Raw genomic sequence first — 17249 nt, 5'->3', positions numbered from 1 at the left:
ACCTCAGTGCAGGAGAGACATGGAGCTGTTGGAGGTCCAGAGGAGGCCACAGAAATGATCTATGGGATGGAACATTTCTCCTCCAAGGACAGGCTGAAAAAGCTGGTGCTCTTGAAACTGGAGAGGAGAAGACTCTAAGGTGACATGGTAGTGACTTTTCAATATGTAAAAGGGAGCTACAGGAAAAATGGGACAGACTCTTTAGCAAGGTCTGTGGTGACAGAACAAGGGGAAATGGTTTCAAGCTTAAAAAGGGCAGATTTATGTTGAATATAAAGAAAAAGTCTTTTATAGTGAGGGTGGTGGAATCGGTTGTCCATAGATACCCCATTCCTGGAGACTTTCAAGTGAGGCTGGATCAGACCAAACTCCTCCCAGGAGACTCCTGCTGACTTCCCGCATTCCACTCTACTTGACAAAGGCAGCTGAGGGTTCCAAGGACAGATGAAGGGTGAGCACAATGCCAGACAGGGGAGGTGCATAATAAGATGTTTTTATGCAAAAATGTTAATAGCATTAGAACTACTCTTTAATAACTAGTCTATTTGGAATGTAAGAGTTATCATAACTGTGCTACCACTAGTAAGAATTGTTTGTTAATTAGGTTGTAATAAAAACATATGTGCAATTGCTGACTTCAGTAATCTAAGCAGATGGGTTGTGGTTTTCAGGATAGTACCCTGGCAAAAGGAAAATACTGTTTACATCTTACTTTCCATATTTTAGTACTTGCATGACCTTGGTATAACTTTTCTTGCTGTGTCTACAGGTTTTGCCCAGCACATCAAATGGGAATTTGCAGGGATAGCTGCTTCCATATAACTGGGGAAATAATTGTGTTCAGATTCAGGCCAGTTGCATCCCATGCCCAAGATTCCTGCCTGAGTGAGGTAACTTCAGTCTTCAGCTAAACTGTAGATCAAATAAATCTTGAGAAGTTTGACCTCAATCTATAAAGCAAGAATAAAGACATTCCCATAATTTCTAGTTTTCTCTGGTGTCAGAACAACGTTCAAATAAATTTCAGATGTGAGCTAAAAACACTAACTTTAAAGACTATGATATGCTCCAGTACTTAATAATGAAGGTTTCATTAATAACAGGAAAATATTCAAACAAATGAACTAGTGTAACAGAATAAGAAGGCTGTTAAAGAAAAATTCCTTCTCTCTATTTTTATGAAGAATTGCATAAAGAGTTGCCTGATGTTGAAAGGGACCTCTGGTCCGACTCCACTGCCCAAACAGAACCATCTAGAGCAGGAAGACTGGGACAGTTTTCCAGACATTTTTCAAAACTACACAGGAAATATGAGGACTGAGACATGATAAAGAGGAACAGAAATGATTAAGAACTCAATATCTCCACATTTTTATTGGTCAGCTTTTAGAAATCAAACATCTTTACAGTATCAGATAAACAGGCTGTTGAAGAAGATACACATACAGTTAGTAGAGATTTCACTGACTGTCCTAAGAAAGCCTTTATGGCACATTTAGCTCTTACAAGATGCTAGCACACCTTGTCTATGCTTAACTATTATTTCAGCCATGCTCTGTGACCAAATTGTTGCCATGTGTGGAATTGAAACTCAGAAAAATTCCAACAAGGAGGAATTACCCGTTTTCCACAGTTACAGCTATCAGCCATGCTAATTTCAAGTTGTTCAGTATTTAGTAAATGCGTCATTGACTTATTATTATTTAAAGGATTGAGTTTATAGCACTGAAAACTAAACATGACAATAAAAATGGCTTTTGTGGTTGATCAAAATCCCCAACAGAATTGGTGTTCATTCTCTTGAGAACTTGTATAAAGAGATGAAGACTAGATGAAAAGAAAGCAAAAATTTAATCAACATTATGTCAGGATGTGAACTAATTTCCTACAGGGACTAATCTCTTTTCACATTATGAGCACATTACTTTTGTGTAAAAAATTTTCATATCATTCACATAATTGTTTTCATCTATGAAATTTCACTGTCATTAAAAAAGGCCCAAATATAAATGTTGTTTCTTGTTGTTTGTTGTTGTTGTTGTTATTCTTTTAATTTATTTCATGACACTCTACTTTTGACTTCAGCAGTTATGAAGAAATTTATTGAGAAATTTTTGCATTTGGAAGAATGTTAGATGTAGGTTTCCTCTTAGGAGATGAAAGATATATAAAAAAATCTTTTTTAAAAAATTACTTTTTATTGGAGGGGAGAGGGGAGGAGATTGTCAATGACTTTTAAACTCTGAGCCTCATGTCTTTTAGAATGGTTGGAACTGAGCAGAGAAATAAGATTGAAGAGCACTTGTTTTATTTGCCTACCCTTAATGGTGACATTTCTCCAAGACAGTTGTTTTGTGCAGACAAGGAATAAGAAAGAACAGGCAAGCAATTAAATCGTTCACTCAAAAAAACATAGAATTTGGGAACTATGAATTGAACTTTTTAAAAATCTCATGGACTTTTTTATGATTCCATTTGGAAATGATGCTGTCTCTCAATTACAGTTTTACAGTTTTCTAGGAAACTGAAAATTTCTCCAGCACCTCCTCCCCCCAACCTCCCCAGCCTTAAAAAATAATAATAATAATGATATTTTTTTAAATAAAATTTAAGGTTTTAAATCTGAACTTCTGGACTGGATATTGACTTTGGACGTTGCATAGAATATACCAGAGTGGACAGCAAATAGCACAGAAGTAAAGCATGAAATATTTCACATATAATCCAGTGGTTCTATATTAAAAAGATTCAAACTCAATTCAGCATGCCTGTACCATGAATTCACACCTTTTTTGAGCTATCTAGATGGATAGAATTAGAAATTGTTTAATGAAAATATAGTGTAAATCCCTATCACAAGAAAACAGCCTCAATCTTGCAATCCTTGTAGCACAATAGTACTTCTCAAAAAAATTAATGCCAAAAATAAAGCAAGATGAAGGTGTAGTGATGACGAAGGGGAGAACCAACAGAATAAGAATGACTGAATCAAACATAAGGACAATATGGTTCCCTTATGGTGCATTCTGTGCAGTTCTTAATTTTGCTTGTGGTATTTTAGTAATGTGATAATTAAAGTGGGCTTGAAGAAACTAGACAGGTTACCTGAACACAATCATTCATGTCTTCCAATAGCAACACTATCAGAGCACATGAAAAAAGTGTTTTCTTTCCTCCTCTGCAAATGTAAAAGACCTGCATGCTAGCTCTCCAGCGCAGTAGACTGCAAGATCACACATTTCTATTATCTAGTGAAATGAGAAAGGAGCTTCCTTCAGTTTAAATATCAAATGGTATGTATTGGGATATCTATCTGATTCACAAAGAATTGTAGGTCACTCAAAAGAAATGTATGATCCTCCAAATAAATACATAAAAATATCTTGCTGTGACTCTTAAGATAGTCTTGAGCCAAAGTAGTGAAGAGTAGTAATATATTGAACATAATTATATGTTTAAATTACATCTTGAATTATTGATGGAATATTGACCCACATAATGTATCTCTAAGAACCAATTCCTAGCATCTGAACTTACAAGTTAATACATCCTAAAAATATATTAGCAGAAGAGTAGATGAAACTATAAATTCAATCTTTTTATCACCCTATATTTTATTAAAAACACTTAGATTATTCTGACATGTACAAGGTCAAACTTAAAAGTTATTCAACATTAGTTTAAATAAGTTACAGAACATGGGAGATTTTAGCATACCTTCTACAACTTTAAAAATTTAGTCCTTATATATCTCTCAGAATTAAGAAACACAGTATTCTGTGGTTTTATTTGAATGATTCCATGTAATGCAAAGGTAATAGGATTAATGAATGAACAGAACACTAACCAACTTTGAAGTTTATATTCTTATATTATAAAACCCACTAAAGTGATTAAGAAATCTACTTTAATGATCTTAATTATATATATAAAAAAAGGAGGCTAGCTTTTTATATGGTCTAATGTGATAAGACAAGGGAGAATGGTTTAATACAAACCAAAACAAAAATGAAAGAGGGAAGATTTAGGTTATATGTTAGGAGGAAAATCTTTACTTAGAGGGTGATGAAGCACAGGCACAGGCTGCCTGGAGAGGTAGTGGATGCCCCATCCCTGGAGGCATTCAAGGTCAGATTGGATGGGGGCCCTGGGCAACACCAGTGGGTGGTGTTCCTTCCTATGAGAAGGGTTTTGGGGTTTGGAACTAGATAGTCTTTAGGTCCCTTCCAACTCAGGCCTTTCTCTGATTCTATGATTTTTTTTCTTCTTTTCTTTTGCTATATAAACAAATAATTATTTTTGTTTAATTTTATTGCTCATTTAATGTCATAAAGTCAAAATAACTACTTCATTGCCATCTGATCAGACTTTGATCCAAGGCTGAAGGATTATAAATCAGAAAAAAAAAAGAAAAATCTGCTATTCACTTAGAAACACTAAAAATGCTGCAGCACATCAGTGTGAAAGCCTGCTTTTTGATTTATAAATTGAAAGGTTATTCTGGAGTTAGTAAAAAAAAAAAAAAAAAAAGAAATATAGTCCTAGTATAAAGTACTGTATTAATGTAAAAGTAACTTGTAAACATCAGACAACTTTAATACAATATACTATGAGGTTGTTACTGAAGAATGTGCTTTCATATCTCTGTCTTTGCAAGTATTAATGTTTTTTCATATACACACAAATATATATTTATATAGCTTATTTTATAAGTATACCATATTTAGAATTTTTTTTTTTGTATGACTTATTTATGAATATATCTGACTTCACGTTATTTGCATATGTTAATGCATTTAATATCCTTAACTACCCTGTGTAGTTTCAGATTGTTAATACTCCAGAGAACTTACAGCTCTAAGTTTCCGCATTTAAGAAGGTGAAAATCTGATAGGAAAAAGTATCTTATAAAACTTCACACTGCCAATGAATGTGATGGACATAAGTGATACTGCCTGTGCCTTATCAAGGTAAGCAAGTTCCCAAACCCCTGGTCCTTTTTTTTTTTCATATCAAGACATTCCTCAGGCAATGACTGAGAAAATGACTGGAAAAAATCTGACAAGATATATTAAGCTGGAATTTCTCAATGTGCCATCACTAATATTTAACAAACCTTGCTCTATGTTGATGGATGTGCAATAAAACTCAGTCAAGAGCTTATTTGCAATTTGGTTCTTTTAGTCCTTTCCCGCTATCAAGTCTTTCCCTGCTTACTGACTGAAAGACCAACAGCAGTTTTGCAATAGGACTGACAAACTCCTGGAAGTCACAGAGAGAAACAAAGATATTTTTCCCAGCAATACAACTTTCACTCATGGGATAGTAATTGTGAAACTATGCTAGTAGCTTTTTAGCCACTCCACAATAGCTTGATATTTTTATTTCTGATATTTCCTGGTGGGCTGAAGTGAAAATACTGAGACACAATTCATTCATATTGAAATGGAGTTCTATGATAATTTTCAACATTTTGGCCCACTTAATGAAAACAATGATAAAAGATAACTCCAAAAACAGAATGTCTTACAGAAAGAAGCAAGTGTTCCTATCTGCAGGCATTAAAATAAACTCTACACTGTAAATGTTGTGTTCACAGGAAAAGAAGTTACATTCAGAAATCATCTGAACAATTTAGCTTGTTCAATATATATGGTAAACATTAAGACTTAGAATACACAATGCCTAACTATGTTATACATTACAGTCAAACCAGTCACAAACAACTGTACATTTCTTATTCAAGAACATTTTAGCATTAATTATTTCTTTTAGGTGAAAAATAATTATCTTTTCATTCCCGTTAGATTGTTGTGGAAAATGTTTTTAGGATTATATTATTCCTGATTAGATAAAGCAAATGAGACATAATTAAAGTTCCATGGGATTAAAAAAAAAAAAAAAAAAAAAAAAAAAAAAGCAACAACAAAATAACAGAGAAATAATAAGAAAAAAGAATAAAGAATCCAAAATAAGGAGACTCGATTTGTATTATTTATGCATTGTACAGAACAAATTGTAAAAAACTTTGAGCATGCTGGATCTTCGCCATCTGAAAGACTACAAACCTGTACTTTGAATAATCCTTGGGATTTATCGGATGCTTAAAGTTAATTACATACTGAAATACTTTTCTAGACTGGGGCAAAAAAAATATACATGATTTTTAAGAGACGTTCATAAGATTTGGAAACTAAATGTGTAAGGCAAATGAACTAATTAAAACTTCAAATGAAAATGACATTTTTTAATTTCAAACTTATAATGAATTCATTTTACCCTAAGCATAAGTCCTGTAGGAAAGGTTGGGAGAGGATCTTATTTACCTTTAAGACACTCTTCACAGAAGCTATCATATAATGAAGTCTCAACTTTATGTTTTTGGTGTTTGTTCAACTGGAGACTGAACTTTACAGAGCCACCAGGCTTTTACTGCGGTGTTTTCTCAGCCTTTAGTAGAACATTCTCTAAGACTCAGGTAAAAGACGTCATTTGTCAGGAAAGCTCACTAGTATTCACTGAGAGAGGCAGAGAGAGTATACAGATGAAATATATCCACAAAAAATAGCAAAAGCCACCATCATCCCAATGTTCTTCTTATGTATATACTCCAATATTTTATAAGTTCACAGACAGAAACCTAAGTGACTTTCTCCTCCAGTTGTAGATTCTCGCCTTGGAACTCTTATCCATCATTTTAGGAAAAAAAAAAAAAAAAAAAAACCGAAATCTATCATCTCAGAAAATGTAAGATAGAAATCAGATCAATATAACAGATGTCTCTGCATAATGCTTCAGTCATATAGGCACACACATAAGCACTCATGGAGGGTTTACCATGCTCCTGTGTACTACATGGCTGTAGGATCAAACAGATGTCTGAGTAATAACTGTGCATTTCTGGTCCTCGGGGCTGTTTGAGCACTGTATCACTTCTACTGAAGTTAAAGTGATTTCTGACACTTGGCATCATAGCAGTTGTGCTGCTTTCTTAGAAAGATACATATAAGCAAATAGAGATGGCATTGGGAGTATAGGAAAAGTACTAATTTGACTTCTTTTATTGGCTTCGAGAGTCGTCTGCAATGAGATGTCATTTAACCCGGTGTTATTTAAAGAGCTGATTTAACCTGGGACAGAAATTGGCTTACTGAGTAGCATGGAAATAGGAACTAATTATTCTTAAATTGCTATGAGTATCAATTCCCAAAAACTAGCATTTCTCTCAATCTCTCCTTCTGATAACTGTAAAATGTCTTTTATATATATATATATTGAGAGCAATATAAATGATTTATAGTAATGTGTGTAATAGATAAATAGCACTTGGTTTAGTGAAAATAAACACCCAAACCGATGAAATATTGAGAGCTACCTGAGGGGTTTCCAAAGAAGGATATCTTTCAGTTAAATTTTTCTAGTGACCTTCTACTGCAAAGCGCCATGCTACATAAATCAGAAAAAATCACTTGGATATAAAGAGGAATGGTCTGATATATCGTAACTAGAAAATTCATTTGTAAAAAGAGCCATCTGGAAAAAATTCCTTCTGCTTTTTTCCCTATAAATAATGCAGAAATCTTGCCAAAGAAAGACAAATGAAGACTTACACTCGCAGTCAGAGTTCTCAGTTCCAGGATCTTTGACAGACTCTTGATTCTATAATAATTAATTGATTTCAAATTGGAAATGAAGATCATTGTTTCACCACAATTTAAGGAATGAGACAAAATCAGAAAGCAAAAAAGGCTTTCCTGAGTTTTAAAGTAAATATTCTGATTTGTAATTTTTGAAACTACTCACAGAAATGCATTCCCATGCTTACCAAAATTTATGTATATAATGCTGGGGGGAGGAGTCTACTAATTTGTTTCCCATCGTATTTACCTCATAAATTAAAAAAGATTTATTGACAACGGAATTAAGCCAAAAGGTAAGGCTTCAAATATTCTGTACTTTAGAAGAAGAACTCCAACAACTTAATTTTATTGCTGACTGTTGAAATCAAGAGAATTTGAACTCAATATCCAAAAGATAAATGGATTGGTTCCTTTCTAATCTGTTGCTCAGATAGGGAGTGTGGGAAAGGAAGTAATTTTTGTATAAGTGTTTTTGTTTCTTGGCTTCTTTACTAAAAGAGAGTCATTTTATTTTAGGGTTATCATTATCATGGCATAGGCCTACAAATTAGGTCCAATCATATGCATTTGGGCACAATTAATTACTGCTTCAGACTTAGAAAAATGAATACTCCAAATTATTTCATGTGATTACAAACCAGAGAGAAGAGTTGAATCCTGTCTGTTGAATAAATAACAGGATCCATCAGTGTTGGGAGTTAAGAGAGAAGTTCAACAAAACAGTATACAATTTTTTGTTTGTATCAAATTAGTTAACTAGATAATTCTAGCTATCTTCTTTTCAAATTTTGTATGTACAGAGATAAGGCATTTTCTGTCTTGATGTTACTAGTCAGATCAGTTCTTTACAATCTAAAGAGGTTTAATTTTAGTGAGTAACACTGAAGCAAAAATTACCTGTTTCAAGCCAAAAATAACCTTCACAAAAACACAGCCACCTCATCTACAGATGGAGAAAGGCATAGGTTACAATACAAGGTATTATTGTTGAGCTGTAGCTGTTTCTCTATGTAGAAAAATATGAACCTGTGAAAGTAACTGCAGGATGTCTTGCTTTCATGCAAATGTCTCCAGCAATAATGGATTGTGCAGCAGATCATTGGTCAAGTTACAAAGATGTGCCACAAATCTCTCCCTCTTCTATCATGCTGACATTCAAAGTATCCAGCAGAGAAAACGGGAAAGTGCCTTGTAAACAAATTACTTCTTCATTTATTATCTGGGAAAAGAAAATAAAGAGGAATGTAATAGAAGAGAGAAGGAAAGAAATATTTGGTGGTATTCTGGGACCAGCTGTCACTGACTTGCAAGGCTTTGCTGATGCTGAATGAGGTATTGAGCAACAGCTTAGTTCTTCTGAGCTTGTCCTACAGTTACTTTGCTCATGTTGTTTTTAGTTAAAATAATAATAATAATTCGGTGCTAAGAGGAGAAAAAGAAGTTGCTACGTACAACCTGAGCCCTATCTTTCCAAGGGGATGGTGAGATGCTTTGGAAGGGTTTGGAGATGGCAGTGGGTGGCTAGGAGAATAGTTGGGGCATTCAGCCCTCAGCAAACAAGGCGTAGCTGCTCGAACACACACAAATATCCTTTATAAACCCATGCAGATTGTCTTCATAAGGACAATGGGAAATCAGAAAATTCTCATTTAGCTTCCAACCCCCTTATTCAAATGCTGTTATTTCACAGATGTCATCTCTACCCTTAAATTGCTGATTCTTTCAGGCAGACATTTGAATTCATATTTCAGTCATGCCAGACAATGTGTGCTGCCCATAAGGTGGCTCTGAAACACACAGATGTGTTTTCCATCTGAATAGGGAAAACGTCTACCTCCAAAGTTAAGCAAATTTCTAGGAGAGGGGTGCAACCATAAATGCTCACATGATCCTGGGGATATGCCATGTTAATCAGGGCATTACTTTGTGTTATACAAAGAGATCCACTTAACTTCAGCAAAATATAGAGTTCAAATCCTAAATTGGGCAAAGTCCTTGCAAGGTAATATATTTCTCCTTCCTCAGCTTGCTTTGTGGTGATTTGACTGTTGTGAAAGCACACAGTTTTCCAAAGTGTATTCACAACATACAAACTAACACCCTATATGTAATATTTACCAACATGCAGGAATAACTACTGTCCTGATAATTAAGGAAGCTTACCAAGTCCAAACAATCATTTATCATACCATTAACTTTGTGCCTAATTTCATAAACAGGAAAGCAGCATTAAGAAGGAAATCACTACTGAATTAAAGCTCAAACTATTGTCCATTGTTCATTTGCTACAGTACATAGGATCCTGGTGACGTACAACTAATGAATTTTCTTGATGATTAACTACCCATTCTACAAAACCATTGTAATGGAAACATATTAGCTCATGATATAAGTGAGGTGGTTGTGTCATTACTACAAGTGAGTTGGTTTTTCCTTTTTCTCTTCTCCTTTTTCTTTCATGAATTCAAAGCAAAGAAAGCTTGGGAAAATATCATTAAAATTCAACAAATTGCTGAAAAGAAAATACAGTTCTGCTGAGCAATTAAATGTGTTTAGATGAAGCTTTTTCACTTGCGGTTGAATTTGTAGAAAAGTAGAATGGATATAAGCTAGATCCTACTGAAGAATATTTACTGAAGGTGACTTATTGAAATATCCACCCCTTGAGAGAAGGCAAAACCTTCAGGGTGGAATGTGCTGAATAATTCATTCTATGATAGTTCCCAAAGCAGCGTGACCTGCGACCTTAGCTGTTAACGAACACCAGGGGAGCCTGGTATGCTGACTCTAAGGAAAAAACAACATGGAGTGCAGAGTAGGGTGGAGGTCCCATGGCCAAATTCAGTGATCATTCTGCAGGGACAGGGCTTTGATGATGCTATTGGAACTGTTAAGCTAACTTGTTTTCCTGAGCCAGCAGTTTTCCATCTTTCTATCAAAAACTTGTTTTCAACTCAACTTTGCAAGACCATGGTCTGTATGACTGGAGTCACTCAAAATTCACTTGAAAGTATGAAAAAGGTATTAGATGGTTTAAGAGGGAGGAAACTTCGAGGGCAGAATAGCAGGGAAGGTACCATCACAGACAAGCCAGTATCTGTTGAAGAACTGAGCCCCTGCTCCCATAGGGACACCTGCTGGGTAAGATTCTCATACTAGGTTATGTTGAGTACTTCCCAGGGACCTTAGAAATCTCTATAGTGTTAGTCCTTGATTTAATGCTATTGTACTTGGCCATATTGTTCATGTTCTTAGTTAACCTCACATGCTTTGCTGCACAGAGAGGTTGTGGATGCCCCGTCCCTGGAGGTGTTCAAGGCCAGATTAGATGGGGCCCTGGGCAGTCTGGTCTAGCATTAGATGGGATGGTTGGTGGCCCTGCATGTGGCAGGGGGGTTGGAGATTCATGATCCTTGAGGTCCCTTCCAACCCTGGCAATTCTGTGATTCTGTGATTGTCAGTTTATCACCAGCAATCCCAAAGAATCTGTAATCTGTTGCTTTAATAAATTATGCTATTTAGTAATCTAGCTGTGAGCACTCTCATTGGGCGCAGCCAAAAGCCTTAAAAGTGGATGTGAGAGCCCATTGAAATGCAGCTATATGAATTGGGCAGTGTGCTATTTGTGAATCTGTAATCGTGACAGTTCATATATTGAATGCAACTGGATTTATAGTGCTGAATTGAGCTTTGCTCAGGATCTCAGATCTGACACACCCAGCCCCTCCGGTGTTTGAGAAGATAGAATGTAATGGGCTTATTTTCTGTCAAACTTCTCTGCCCTTTTAATGTGACATCTACTTACTTTTTACACTTATTTTCATTATAATTTTAATTATACAGATCACAATCCAGAAATAAGACAAAAAAATAAAGGAGGACGTATACTTTGCAGCCCCGTTTCTCTTAAAACCCATCTTTTAATTACCTGTAGATGTTTTCTATCTTCTTTTTTGCCTCTTTGCACTGCAATTCACATTCTGAGAGTGCTCTGCTGTTGCTTAAACTGTACTGACATCTTGTGGCGTGGAATTTGAAGGATCCTAAAACTAAACTTTCATAAATACAAATTTTCTTTTTTGCCTTTATGCAAATATCTTCTTCTTTATCTGTTACCTTTGGAGATAGTTTACTTGCTTGCTTGCAACCAAAGGTGGTATGAATGGTGTGCATAAACACAGCATCATGTTTCAAAAAATGTATTTACCATTATAAATCACAAAATCACAGAATGGCCAGGGTTGGAAGGGACCTCAAGGATCATGAATCTCCAACCCCCTGCCACCAACCTCCACATTTAATACTCGACCAGGCTGCCCATGGCCCCATCTAACCTGGCCTTGAACAATTCCAGGGATGGGGCATCCACAACATCTCTGGGCAGCTGTTCCAACACCTCATCACTCTCTCTGTAAAGAACTTCCCCCTGACATCCAACCTAAATCTTCCCTCTCTCAACTTAAAACCATTTCCCCTTTTTCTGCCTTTATGCAGGCATAAATGTCAGAAGTTCTTTTCAACATTCAGGAGCATCTGCCAGTGCAGCAAAACTGCTTTAAGGCTGAGGTGAACTTGAAAAATATTTATTTAAAATGTTTGAGGTATCATGACAAAGTAAGATTTTCCACTATAAAAGCAGATGCTGCATTTGAAGCCTGTTGAATAAAAAGCCTGTGTGGGTGAACAGGCACACTCACATGCTCTCACACACATGTACCAAAAGAGAATGCTATTAATTTCCTAGCTGGTGTTTTATCACCTTGGCAACGGCAAAGCATTTAGAAAAACTTCAGGTCTTTTCATCATTGAAAATTGAGACAAAATGCTGGCAGTTATCATCAGCTGAATAAAGATCTCTAGTGGAAGTTCATATACAAAATAGATTATACAAGAGCAAAGAAGAGTCCTATGAGTATAGCAAATTCCAAATAATTTTTTTCATCTTTTCAAAATAAGAAGAGAGAGCTTGGGATGGTCCAAAGAGACCCAGAGAGACTCAAGCAGTAGGCCCATCTTGAAGTTCAACAAAGCCATATGCAGAGTTCTGAGGGAATTAGAGTTCTGAGGGAAGTGGCTGATGTAATCACCAAGCCACTCTAAGCAATCTTTGAAAAGTCATGGTGGTCAGGTGAAGTTCCTGGAGACTGAAAAAAAGGCATAGCTGCCCTCACTTTTAAGAAGGGTAGGAAGAATGGTCTGGACCAGTACCAAGCTGTCAGCCTCATCTCTGCGCTAAGAAAGATCATGGAGCAGATCCTCTTGGAAGCTATGCTAAGGCACATCAAAGAGACAGAGAAAATACAAGACAATGGGTGAGGTTTCTCCTGCCTGACCTACAATGTCCTTCTGTAGTGGCAAAATTGCATCACTGAACAAGTGAAGAGGTATTAATGCTATCTATCTGGTCTTTTGCAAGGTCATTGATACGATCCCCCACATCTTTCACTCCAAATTGGAAGGATAAGTATTTGACAGATAGACTGTTTGATGAACAAGGAAATGGTTGCAAGATCATACTGAGAGCGGTGGTCAGTGGTTCAATATTGGGATGGAGATCAGTGAAAAATGATGTGCACTAAGGGTCTGTACTGGGACTGATGTTCTTCAATATTTTCACCAAGTCCTCACCCTCAGCAAGTTACAGATGACACCAAGCTATGTGATGCAGTCAACATGCCTGAGGGATGGGGATGTCAGCCAGAGACACCTAGACAGGCTGAGCAGCAGGTCCAGGTGAACCTCACTAGGTTCAAAACTCCAAGTGCAACGTCTTGCTCTTGGGTCACAGCAACTCCCACTATCAATACAAGCTGATAGAAGAAAGTATAGAACAGAGCCCTGCCAAAATGGACTTAGGTACACTGGTGAATGACAAGTTGGACAGGAGCAAGCAATGCAATGTGTCCTCGAGGCCCACACAGCCAACCATATCCTGGACTACACGAGGAGCTGTGAGATATGGTTTAGTAGCTTGTGGTAGCAGTGGCAGTGTGAAGACAGTTGGACTAGATGATCTTATAGGTCGTTTCCAACCTTGTGATTCTATGATTCTATGATTCTATGAAAAGAAACATGGTCAGCAGGATGAGGGACTTGATACTGCCCCTCTACTCTGTTCATTCAGTATTAGGCCACAAAAATGATCCAAGGGATGGAATGCCTCCCCTATGAGGGCAGGCTGAAGAAGAGAAGCATGTGGATAGACCTGAAAGTGGTCTTTCAGTATTTAAGGGGGGGTACAAGAAGAAGAATACAAACTCTCTAGTGAGATCTGTCATGACAGGACAAGGGGAAAGGGTTTAAAATAAAAGAGGGGAGATTTAGACTGGATATAAGGAAAAAGTTTGATAAGGGCAGTGAAGCACTGGCACAGGTTGCCCAGAGATATGATGAATACCCAGCTCCTGGGGACACTCAAGATCAGGCTGGATGGGGTTCTGGGCACCCTGTGAAGCTGTAGACGTCTCTGTTCATTGCAGAGGAGTTGGACTAGAAGCAGAGGTTCACATCACACTGTTTGTGTTATCTATTGCTGTAGCACCTGAAAATTTATTGTTTTTTTCTCTACATACATAATACATTAATTATCTATATGTTTGTATATTTATCTGCACAGGATCCTTTAAAGAGAGAGAAGCATTAGCATATTTCTCTTACAGATGGAGAATTGACACAGGAGGAAACTAAGTTGGTGCTTTGGGGGCACCTATGAACAATACCTCAGTGCCTATTGAGGTATCATTAAAAAGATGAGCCAAGTTTCATCAGTGCAGGGTACGCACTTCCATGTCAGATGTCATTCTGTCAGACTGGTCCTCTGCTGCCATCTGTTGCACAGCAACAAAATGTAACAGAATACTGGTGGGAAAATTCAACCTCTACTGACATCCCACCAATATCCACCTTGCCCAAATCATGGGCAAACATAATAAAATAGGAGGCATTATTTTCAGAGTAGCCCTCATATATCTTGGTCTCTGGGTGTTTTCAAAATCCCACTAAACAACGACTTGAGCAACCCGGTTTAAATTCAGTGCTCATCCTGCTTTGAGGAGAACACAGAAATAGATTTCTCAATTTTTATTCAAACCTGAATGACTCTGTAGTTCTGTCAATCTATATATATTACTGACATTTCACTTAGTGCTTAAAAAAAGCTACTATACAATAACAATCAGTATCCATATTTATAACTGCTTGTTGGCATTGTCAAATGAAAATGTGTTAAATTCTTCTAAAAACCAACTATATAGAAAGGACTCACTGATACTAGATAAGGTTCACCAAAGTAACTAGAACTTTCAACATTATTATTTTTTTTTTTAAAGAATTTTTTTTTTCCAAAAAGGCTGTCTTTCTCCAAAATATAGTAGTATCTTCCTATAGTGCTTTAAATTAAAAATAAGTTTAGAAATTATAAGGAGCTAGAGGCAACTGTCCATTTGAATTCATTTTAATTAACAACATGATCACATTCTAATAACTGGTCTTAAGAAATCATAAAAAAAAGGATAAAATTGATTCTGAAGCTTCCCTCTCCGTCCTTGCAGAAATACAAAAATATCCAAGCTATAAGAAAAAACTGGTAAATTACCTGCTAAGTGATTAATGCAGAAAAATATTTCAGAGGACTGTGATTTATTTATAGTTAAAAGTTTCTGAGTGAAGAGATCCCCTTTGCAAGAAATAAGCTGCCAAAAGCCCAGAAAGTAGGTTGATTTGGCAGTGCAAAGCAATCCTAGACGAATTACTTAAACTCATCTTGGGCTTTGGAAGCTTGCACCTTTAGATGTGTTTGAAGTAGATTCTTGGGAGAAAAATCTGTGTTGAGGGGAAACCTCATTTATTTTAGACTTTTATGGAGGTCTGAAATTAGTGGAATACTTTTTTATCATTCTTCACTTTATACTGAGTACAGTTTTTACATATTTCTGACTTTCACCACAAATCCTTTACAATTATGCGTACTTCATATATATATTTCTTGTTATAGTGGTAAATTCTTAGAGGTACTGCTGACCTGCTGAGAGTGATTTGACCTTTGTAATAATTTAGCTTAATGCTACATTTACATCACCGCTACTCACAAGAACATATCCCTTATGCACTACTTACAGCATCTTTAATTTAGTATTCCTCCAAACCCACCATAATATATAACATTATGTTTTCTAAGTAGTGACTGGAGTTAGGTTATAAAATATATAGTATGGGTATTAAATTTCTGGTATGATAAGATATAAGCCATGCACATTATTTTAGTAACATTAGCGGTATGAATATTTATATTTTCTACTACTAAAGAATTTTAAGTGCTATTATGATTTCCGATCAATTTTCTATAATGTTTGAAAGGTCATGGAGTACAGGAGAGGTGCCTGAAGACTGGAAGAAAACCAGTTTTACAACCAGACTTCAAAAAAAGGCAAGAAGGAGGAGCTGAGAAACTACAAATCAGTCAACCCCACCTCAATCCCTGGGAATGTGATGGAACAACAAGCAAGCAGAAGAAAAGAAGGTTATCAGGAGCAGTCAACATGGATTCACCGAGGAAAAGTCATGTTTGACCAAGCTGGTTGCTGTCTATGATGTCACAATTACCTGGGTAGATGAGAAGAGGGCAGTGAATGTTGTGTACTGTGACTTCAGCAACACTTTAGACATGGTCTCCCATAACATACTCATAGGTAAGCTTAGGAGGTGTAGGATAGATGAGTAGACAGTGAGGTGGATTGAAAACTGGATGACTGGTAGAACTCAGAGGGCTATAATTAGTGGCACAGAGTCTGGTAGAAGGCCTGTGACTAGAAGTGTTTTCCAGAGGTCAGTACTGAGTATAGTCTTGTTCAACATCTGCATCAGTGATCCGGATGAAGTGATAGAGTGCACTCACAGCAAGTCTGATGATGATACAAAGCTGGGAGAAGTGGCTGACACACTATAAGATTGTATTATCATTCAGTGATACCTGGACAGCCTGGAGAGTTGGACAGAGAGGAACCTTTGGCAGATTAGAATAGGCCACACCTGGGGAGGAGGAATAACTTTGTGCTTCAGTACAGGTCTGGAGATGAGACAGAGGAGCTCTGTAGAGAAGGACTGGGGTGTTCTGATGGATGGCAAGACAACCACGAACCAGCAATGTACCCTTTGGTCTAAAATTCCAAAGGTATCCTGGGGTGCATTAAAAAAAGCATGGCCAGCAGGTCTAGGGAAGTTATATTCACCCTCTACAGGTTGCCCAGAGAGGGATGAGAATCTCTTTTTCTGGAGATATTCAAAACCCACTAGGATGCTTTTCTAGGCAAACTACTGTAAGGAAACTGCTTTAGCAGGGGGTTGGGTTTGATGATCTCCAGAGGTCCAGATTATCTCCAGAGGTCCTACAATTCTGTGTTTCTATGTTTCTTATAAAAGAAAACAAAGTCAGTGTAAGATCATAACAAACTGCAGAAATATTCATTGTGCTCCTATATTACTCCAATTAATATAATATTTCAGATTTACAGTTAAAGTACAAGGATGATCTGATATGTTTCTGGAAAAAAAGTTGTGTTGGGATCACAAACAGTAGCCATCATTAGAAAAGTATTATCTTGCACTTTTCTC

The 17249-nt window shown here is 36.6% G+C and overlaps 1 long non-coding RNA gene across 6 annotated transcripts in view; it reads right to left on the bottom strand.

The window, feature by feature from the left end:
* The window catches only part of LOC116230365 (uncharacterized), a 40593-nt gene extending 24373 nt beyond the window's left edge, over positions 1–16220 (bottom strand). Inside the window, exons 1-7 of one of the 6 annotated variants that reach the window (XR_016463476.1) lie at positions 16109–16220; positions 11569–11689; positions 8667–8859; positions 8538–8583; positions 6327–6518; positions 5117–5262; positions 3106–3248 (exon numbers count right to left, since the gene is read on the bottom strand). This is a non-coding gene — a long non-coding RNA (uncharacterized LOC116230365). Of the gene's footprint in view, positions 1–3105; positions 3249–5116; positions 5263–6326; positions 6519–7610; positions 7660–8537; positions 8584–8666; positions 8860–11568; positions 11690–16108 lie in introns of all 6 variants that reach the window. The other 5 variants (XR_016463475.1, XR_016463472.1, XR_016463473.1 and 2 more) reach the window with 5 other exon arrangements.
* Positions 16221–17249: the final 1029 nt, after the last annotated feature.

Source organism: Phasianus colchicus, chromosome 1 (genome assembly GCF_987193195.1).
Source record: "Phasianus colchicus chromosome 1, bPhaCol1.hap1.1, whole genome shotgun sequence".
Classification (NCBI taxonomy): domain Eukaryota; kingdom Metazoa; phylum Chordata; class Aves; order Galliformes; family Phasianidae; genus Phasianus; species Phasianus colchicus.
Note: the sequence above shows the minus strand (reverse complement) of the source record. Positions and strands in the feature narration are given on the sequence as shown.